This window comes from Curcuma longa, chromosome 1 (genome assembly GCF_044706935.1).
Source record: "Curcuma longa cultivar G26 ecotype Majalengka, Jawa Barat chromosome 1, ITB_CL_G26_1.1, whole genome shotgun sequence".
Taxonomy (NCBI): domain Eukaryota; kingdom Viridiplantae; phylum Streptophyta; class Magnoliopsida; order Zingiberales; family Zingiberaceae; genus Curcuma; species Curcuma longa.
This window is the reverse complement of record NC_133861.1, coordinates 4529660-4537595: the sequence shown is the minus strand read 5'-3', so window position 1 is coordinate 4537595 and position 7936 is coordinate 4529660. Positions and strand designations below refer to the sequence as shown.

The 7936-nt window shown below is 36.5% G+C and overlaps 1 non-coding gene across 1 annotated transcript; it reads left to right on the top strand.

Annotated features, from left to right (window-relative positions):
* Positions 1-5928: 5928 nt before the first annotated feature.
* TRNAA-CGC (transfer RNA alanine (anticodon CGC)) lies at positions 5929-6001 on the top strand. Its single transcript has one exon. It is a non-coding gene; the product is annotated as a tRNA-Ala (tRNA).
* The last annotated feature ends 1935 nt before the right edge of the window (positions 6002-7936 follow it).

Here is a 7936-nt window from a genome sequence, read left to right as displayed (position 1 = left end):
GTAAAAGAAATTTTTGATCCTAGTCTAGGTACTTCCAGTAGAGATCATGCACCTATAGACTTAGGTTAATACATCTCACAAAGCACACTAGATAACTTGATTGTGTATTATGAAACCTAGAACGGTGTGAGATGCATAGGGTCATATCCTGGGTTCTAGATGCTTATGTTTGTGCATCAAACCAAAACTTAGGCTATAAAAATAAAACTATGGATCAAGTTAAGTGTTCCTGTTTAGCATAAGCTAACTGGAATGACACACTTAAACTTGACCAACTTGGTCAAGTTACTATTTTTTGATGGTTAGCCAAAACCTAAGTTGGATTTGTGCCTAAGAAAAATTTTTTTATCTTACTATTTTTTTATTATTATAATATACTTGGACTCACACCTATTTTTCAACGTGATTAAATGATTGTTATACATTTTTATTAAAAATAAAGTTTACCATTTTTTTGATTATGTCAAAGGGGGAGAGATAATAATTCAAAGTTAAATTTAAAAATATTTTTTAATCTTTGAAATATTGTTAAATATTTTTCAAATGGTTAAATCTTGGAAATGTTTTTTTCAAATAGTTAAGTCTTGAAATTTTTTTAAAGTTATTTTAAAATTTTCAAAGTCAAATTTGATTTAATTATTGTAAAATATTTTTCTAAGTAGGACTTGAATGGTTTGTATCAAGTTGATCAAAACTAAACTATGTCAAGTTCAAAGGGAGAGAAAAAAAGATATTATTTTAAAATTTATTACTCTTCTTTAAGAAACATATAAGTTCAGGGGGAGTCCTGAATTAAGGGGGAGTCAAGGACTTTAAATTATTAATACTTGTGATGACTTGCCTTATTTGTTGCTATGTTTACTTTTTTATGTTACTACAAATATTTTTACTTAACTTGGAACTTAGATTGCTATAATAAAAAAGGGGAAGATTATTGGTGTAGGGAGCACCAAATCATCGAACCTAAGTTTTGATAATGATAAAAGATTCAAGTTAAGTGTGTGAAATAATCTAATGAGCTGAACTGAATGTGAAGATAGCATAGGAAAAGCCTTAGTTATGGCTAGGCACAGGAAAGCCCTAGTTGTGGCTAGGCGGTGGAAGTCCTAGCTGGAAGCTAGGCAGAAGACCTAATATGGAGGATTAGGTGGAAGATCTGGTTTAGAGGACTGGACAAGAAAGTCTTGGTCAGGAGGACTAGGCAGGAAGACTTAGTGGATCAAGTGCGCCAAGCAGAAGTATAGGCTGGTCTAGAAGACTGAAAGTCTAGCGGTGGAAGTCTTGGGGGTCGAGGATCGAGGCTAATCAAAAGTCCAACAAGTCTGGAGAACTTGGTTGGCACAAGGTAAATTCTCTCAGTGGAGTGGGTGAGGATGCATTCTCGGTAAGAGGAACAGTAGGCATTAGTCTGACTTAGGGTTTCACTAGAAACCTGAAGTCAAGACCAAAATAGTTTGGTTAAACGGCTTCTTTCCTATTACTTTTGTATTTTGCACTAACTTGTAATGTAGGAAAGGAGGGGCTAGAACTTTATGTTCCGGGAGCCCTTATCTAGATCCAGACGATCAGATGGTCCAAGCGTTCGGATTGGTTTCAGGCTATCGAACGTCAGCGAAATGGGCCAACGAGGCAGGTGAGGTGGCAAAGTCCTAGTGATCGGGACACCTCAGCCTCTAAGCGCCCGAAAAGGTTCTAGGCACCCGGATCTGGATAAGGCGTTGCAGAGTTAAGGTTGATCCAGAACCTCCATGTCAGCATACAAGTGCTTGGAAGGGATGTAGGCACCCGAAAGTGTCAAGCCAGCAATGTCGAAAGTGGATCAATAGGACAATGTGGAGGCGATGGGATCACTCAATAAAAGCAGCCTCGAGGGGGAACCCTAAAGGCATCTGATTACGACTTACAACGACCGTCTGCATGAAGAGAGTTCATCCGGAACACTATCGTCACGCCGAGGAGCTGCATCAAAGTCTGCGCATCCATACTCTATCCGTATACTTTTTAGTGCTTTACGCTTTGTACTTGAATTTTAGGATGATATACTTGTTACCGATCTTACTTATTGTTTGTAAAGCGCTTAATTTCCTTCCGTAAGAAGGGCGTTACTTAGTGGATTATCCGTCGAAAATGATCTTTGATCGTGGGTCTTGGAGTAGTAATTTGTGGCTATGAACTAAGTAAAACCACCGTGTACTTATGTCATTTTCCGTTACACATTCTATTTCACGTATGCAAGTTTTACGAGTTTATCAAAAATTGTGAAAATGCCTAGAAGCGCTATTCACCACCCTCTAGCGCTCCTAATGATCCTGCACCTCAGCCTCCTCACCGCTAAGTTCGTTGGCATGATCATCATGGTGTTCGTCCTATTCCATGGTGTGGAGGTCCTCCCTCATCCCAGCTAGGGAGAAGTTGCGTAGTCCAATCATATCATAATTAGTCAGAGGTTTAATGTTGACTTTGTCCCTAATCACATCAATGTCTAACGATACAAGTCATGCAGTAATAATATGAGGAAAAGACATGTGGATCTTTTTTCTGAATGAGTTTTGTATAATGCACAATGTAATGAAACATATTAAGACTAACATCGACATCTAATCTTTAACGAAATGAGTATAAGATGAATAAATGACTTAGCCTCACCGAAGTTAGAGCACGAGTAATAATAGGTAAGATGCATCCGATAATGACTTTATAGAGGATATTATTGGGAGCCGAGAGACCTTGAGCAGAGAAAATTCTCTTATTCAGTGACCTAGCTTGGTGAAAAAAAATGCTCGAACATGTGATCTACGATCAAATGAGCAAAAGGCTACGAAAGGGGCTCTCTAAGATTTAAATAAAACACAAAATCATTATCAGTCGGATGATAACCTAGAAAGGAACGCAAAATAGTCAGAGTGAAATCAAAGTCACAGTTGGCCACACGAGTTTGCTACACAGGGGAACCATCACTAACACAATGAAGATTATCATAGAACTCTACTACCAAGTCTAGATGCATAGGACTGTTACAAAATAGAATGGTTTCCAAATGATAATGTGTAACAATGTTTAAAACATTTGAACACTGCTCACAAAAAAATTTATCATGCAAGTATCGAGCAGGAATAATCTTGAAAGAGCTAGGTCGCTCACTAGGGCCCTTGCCCTTAGATGAGGTCCTAAAAGGGCCTAGACTCACCTCAACATACCTATTTTTATTCCTATATGTACGCATGAATGCATCAACAATAACATATTAGAAATAAACAATATGACCTTTTTGAATTGGATACAAGAGCTAGGATAGGATTTTACTTAGGAGCTATTTTCATGTAGAATCGGAGCTTGAAGCTAGGAACAAGCTTGTATTGCTGCCATGGGGAGAATGCGAACGCAACCCTAAAAGAAGACAAATTAGGGTTAAATCATACGACTATTGAATCCTTTTGTTAAGGAGTCAAGCAACCAGTGAGTTTAGGGTTTATCAAGATGACTTTGCTTACGAGATTTGTCGGAGGTTGTCGGCGTGCAGGTGTGAGCAAGTACCAGAGGAAACGATCCCTTTTCGGAGAGCTTGGCTCCAAGCACGACTAGAGGATAGTCGTCGGAGGAGACACAGAGAAACCGTGTTGAAGCATGGCCAGAAGGAGAATAGTGGTGAGGTGAGAACAGTCGAGTCAATTTCACGGGCAAGGGGGTTGCAAGGCTAGGGCACGGGAGAATTTGTGATGGGAAAAAATTAGTCGGGTTTTAAAACCTACGCTGGGTTTTCTAAATCAGTCGATTGATGTATCTGATCAGTAGACTGGATTCCCTTTTGAGTCATGCTAATTGACTGTTTTTAGACACACAGTCGGTTGGTATGGATTTCCAGCCGAATCAATGCTTCTGTGCTGAAGGTGTTAGTAAAACAGTCAACTAGTGTTTCTTCCAGTCGAATCAATTGGCTTATGTACTAAAGTTATTAGCACAATAGCCGACTGATGTATAAATTCAGTCGACTGGATTCCCCTCTGAGTCACGTTAGTTGATTGACATTGATTCCAGCCAAACTAGTTTGCTTCTCTATTGAATTTTTAAGCTATCAATCGATTGATATTCTGAATCAGTCGATTAAATGTCTGAATATCAGTTGTGCCATATAAAATCTAGGGTTTCTTGGGGTTTTTATCGTCAAGGTTAAAATATGTGTGCTTAGTGACGTATGATTGGGTTGTGAGTCTCATTCAAGAATATAGGTTTGATTAATTTTCATTAGAATGACCAACCATGATATTTGGATCAACACATATTAATTTTGTATCGGTCTTCCCCTTGATTGGTCCAATGAATAATTCCTTAAAGTTTTTTCACTGTTTAGCTCAAAGTAATGCATCATAACAAGTAATATGAATCAAATAGTTGATCCTAGCATCTCATCCCATTTATGTTTCATAATACACAAGCAAAGTATTTCTTAAGTGTTTGAGAGATGCATATGAGTTCAAGTTTTGAAGTGATAATGGAGGATTGGTTGTTTAAACTACTAAACATGTTCCCAATTCTCATCTTAAACAGCTAAATTCGTTTCAGGAAGTAGTTTAGTAAAAATATAAGGTAGGTTTGATTTTTATTCAACATAATTAAATATAATATCACCTCTTGCTAGTTACATGATCTCATATGAAATGGTATTTCACTTCAATGTTTTTCGTTCTTGAATGATGAACTGAATTTTTAATCAAATTTAAAGTACTTACATTATTACAAATGACTTGGATATTTCTGTAAATAAGTCCATAGTCCTCTAAAGCGTGAGTCATCTATAACAATTGTGATATATATTCTGCTATAGCGATATATTCAGCCTCGGTTGTTGAGAGTGCTTAGAGTCGTCAATTTGGGTTGGGCCCGTCGGATCAACCCGCCCCGCCAAACAATTTAGATGGATTAGGTTAAAATTTTATCAACTCATTTTAAGGTGGGTTCAAGTGGGTTGACCAGCCTAGGCTCGCAACCCGTGTGGGTCGGCCCATGACAGGCTTAGGTTGGCCCGCGAATTGAGAAAATTTATTTTTTAAAAATAAAATTTAAAACTAAAGTAGAAAACTCAATTGACTAGTGGGCTTGATCCATCTAAACTGTAATCCAAATTTAAAAATTTTAACTTAACCCGTTTAAATTGTAATCCAAACATAAAAATTTTAATATTTTCTATATATTTTTATTTTTTGACAGACCTGTGGATTCCCTTAACATCCATAAATCTATATTTTTTTACTATTTCTTATTATATATTAATTAATAAACAATTATAGATTCTTTCTTACCAACCGACCTTAGCTTAGTTAGCAAACTTGAGGATTGTAGAGTGATCCTTAAGTCGGTAGTTCAAATTTGGCAATCTTAATTTTTTTAATCTTTTAATTTTTCCCTTTTTCTAAAATAAAAAAAACATTAGTCATAATCTCCGTAAAACCAAAATGGTATACCCTAGTAGCAACCGTTCTTAACTCAAGTAGTAAAGATCCAGTGGGGCTTTTATGCTATTACTACTACTCATAGTGAATGCCCTCCAAAGTTTTACGTATTTAGAAGGGATTTTGTTCCTAGATTGTCTTTTGTGGTTCTCGAACAAATTTTACTACTTATACTGACTGATGCATGACTTTCTTTACAAATGAACATTGACAAATGAGTCACTCTCTGAAGAAGTACAAAAATGGAGAGAGAACCTCTGTCCCTCATCGTAGCTCAGGGTTTCTAGTCTATGCTATCATCAAGTGTTCCATTTGCGTATTTATTTATTGGATCATTCAGAAAGGAGTTAGTAGCATATAGGTTCGTATCCACTGTATTGTTTAGTATCTCTTGCATTGGTCCCTTATCTTGGTTGAAGTTCCTCCAAGATAGAGAAAATAATACCAAAAGATGAATCTCAATGTCTTTTAAAATGTCATTGGGGGTCTAGCTCATATGGTAGAGCGCTCGCTTCGCATGCGAGAGGCACGGGGTTCGATTCCCCGGACCTCCACTATTTATAATTTTGTTATTTCTTATTATAATTATAGATTTTTTTTCTTATACCTTAGCTTGAGATAAGGTGAGTATTCGATTAGAACCGAACCAATTTTTTTAACCAATCGAACCGATCAAATTTTCAAATAAATATCGAACCGATAAAATATTGGTTAATTCGATTTTTGATCAAATTAACCAAAATAACTAAAATTTTTAAATATTATAAAAAAGTTATCAATTAGTTAGGTATTTATAAGTTTACTTATTTAGAAATTATTTTTTATTTTGATTAATTCAGTTTAACCGAATAAGAAATTTTAAAATCGAAACCAAATTGAATTTACTAATTTTTTTAGAAAAAATAACTAAAATTCTGAAATAACTGAACTGGATTTTTAAATTCGATCAGTTCAATCGGTTTATTTGGTTTAATCAAATTTTTACTCACCCTTAGCTCAAGACAGAGAAAATAATACCATGTGAGAGCCATGAATTTGATTCCTCATACCTTCACCAACCTATATTTTTTTTTTACTATTTCTTATTATATATTAATTAATAAAATTATAGATTCTTTTTACCAATTGACCTACCGACCTTAGCTCAGTTGGTAGAGTGGAGGACTGTAGTGATTGCAGGTGATCCTTAGGTTGTTGGTTCAAATATGGCAGAAATCTTTTAATTTTTTCCCTTTTCTAAAATAGGTCGAAATCTTTTAATTTTTTCCCTTTTCAAAAATAAAAAAAGTAGTCATGGTTTCCGTGGTACAACCTAGTGGCAACCAGTCTCAACTCAAGCAATGGAGATCCAGTGGGGCTTTCTTGCTATTATTACTGCTTATCGCGAATGACCTCCAATGTTTTACGTATTTAGAAGGGATGTTTTTCCCCAGATTGTTTTTTGTGGTTCTCAAACAAACTTCACTACTTACGCTGCCTAATGCATGACTTTATTCATGAATGAACATTGGGAGATGGATCACTCCCTGGAGATGAACAAGAATGGAGAGAAAACCCCTGCCCTCACTGTAGCTCAGGGTTTCTAGTCTATGCATGCAGGTTCGTATCCACTACATTGTTCAGTGTCCTTAGCACTAGTCTCTTATCTTAATTGGAGTTCCTCCAAGACAAAGAAGATAATACCTAAAGATGGATCTTGATATCTTCTAAGTTACCATGGGAGGTCTAACTCATATGATAGAGTGCTTGCTTTGCATGCGAAAGGCATGGGGTTTGATTCCTTGGACCTCCACCAACCTATATTTTTTTTAGTATTCCTTATTATATATCAATTAATAAATTCTTATATATTCTTTTTTATCATCTGGCCTTAGCTCCGTTGGTAAAGCGGAGGATTATACTAGTTGCGAGTGATCCTTAGGTCATTGGCTCGAATAGCAAATGACCTCTAAAGTTTTGTTATGTATTTAGAATAGATATTTTTTTCCCATACTATCTTTTGTGATTCTCGAACAAACTTCACTACTTACACTGACGTGACTTTCTTCATGAATGAGCATTGACAGATGGATCACTCCCTGGAGAAGTACAAGAATAGAGAGAGAACCCCTACCCTCACCGTAGCTCAAGATTTCTAGTGGATGCTATCATCGAGTGTTTCATTTGTGTATCTGTTTATTAGTAATGGGAAACAATTGGATCATTCAGTAAGGTACAAATAACATGCATGTTCGTATCCACTACATTGTTCAGTGTCCCTTGCACTTAGAGTCGTCAATTTGAGTTGGGTCCGCCAGGTTGGCCCGCCCTGTCAAACAATTTAGGTGGATTGGATTGAAAGTTTATCAATCCATTTTAAGGTGGATTCATGTGGGCCCAACCGCCTAGGTCCGCCACCCGCGACCTGCGTGGGTTGGCCCATGGCAAACTTGGGTTGGCTCGCGGAAGGCTCGCGTATTGAGAAAATTTATTTTTTTCTTTAAAATTTA